The sequence below is a fragment of the Arachis hypogaea genome, chromosome 1, assembly GCF_003086295.3.
Source record: "Arachis hypogaea cultivar Tifrunner chromosome 1, arahy.Tifrunner.gnm2.J5K5, whole genome shotgun sequence".
Taxonomy (NCBI): domain Eukaryota; kingdom Viridiplantae; phylum Streptophyta; class Magnoliopsida; order Fabales; family Fabaceae; genus Arachis; species Arachis hypogaea.
The window spans coordinates 25,216,000-25,217,458 of NC_092036.1; positions in this window are offsets into that span (position 1 = coordinate 25,216,000).

Consider the following 1,459-nt stretch of genomic DNA (forward strand, 5'->3'; position numbering starts at 1 on the left):
TAATTATGGAATGTAAAATAAATTAACTGATAATTAAATAAAAATATAAAATAAGATAATTTTAGACTATTTTTTATTGTTTCTCAAATACTTTTGTTTATGGAAAGCAATAAATATAACAATTGATATTGGTTATAGATTATACACTATAATGATATTCATTAACTTAATAACTAACTTAAGTTAGTCGAATAATCACTTATTCGTTTAAATAAGTGTTAAAAATTTAGATTTTACTTTATGTATATAATAATTTAGTAACTAATAATAAATATGAGATTTGCTACACATACAAGTTTTTTTAATATGCAAGTTTATATAAGTTAATTTTAATTCAATAAAATTTACTTTTATAATGCAAAGAAAAAAAGAATAATTTTAAATTATACAAAATTTATTAGTACACATACATCAAAAATTTTTAAACAATATAATATAAATGATATGTATAAATTTATATATGTAAATGATGTGTACGTGGAGAATAATTCAATAATAAATTCTTCAAAAGAGGTCAAATTCGATATGCATTAATATTTAGCCTGTTGGGCTAAATGTCGTAGAAAAAAAAATATGCGATCTAATTTAAAGTATTCGGATAAAACTTGTGAAATTAAAATTAGTTTATTCGTTGGGATAATATTGGTGAATATGCATTGAGAGTGACCAAAACTAAACTTATTTGTATCCCAAGCAAGAACGGTTGTGGGTTTTCGCTCGCTAAATCCATCGCTTTTCTATTTTGGTGTAACACATATCTACCCTGCTTAATTGCTTTTTTCAATTTGGAGGTATTTTGTGAAGGTATGCATGTGTGAGATTGAGGAAACCTATGTGATTAGAGTGAGAATGAATGAGGGTACTGGGGTAAAAAAAAAACGCAGGCACAAAGTCATCTTGGCAATTGGCATATATTTGTTGGTGTTTTTTTTTAAATATAATGGGCCACACTCCTGTTCATGTTTGTCTTTCGCAAATTTTTTATGTGTCCCTTAACTATCTTTTTTGGGTTCGATACTCACTGGAGGATGGGAATGGAGCTTGCTTGCTTGGGAGGGTCGCCAACTTTGTGTGCCTCTGCAGTATCTGAGGGATTAGTCATTGAGCTTCCGACCTGATGGATACCCTGATGCAAACCAAAAAAAAAAATTTTTTTATGTGGACAAGATCACTTTAACTTATTGTGAAAAAAAAAAGAAAAAAATAACTTTAATTTGTTCTCAATTTTGAACTTATTTTGCATAATTAAGAGAGAAGAATATAGAAAGGGGGCACGACAATTGGATTTTTTCTTTTCTTTGTGAAATCTAAATCCAACATTTTGATGGTGTCTCTTTGTACTCATTGTGCCACAATTTTAATCATATTTTTGGGGTCCTTTGAGAGTGTGAGAGAGTAGTCACAAAGTGAGTGAGGAGAGAAAAATAGAATTCCAGTTTTTATGCAAAGTAGTAAATTT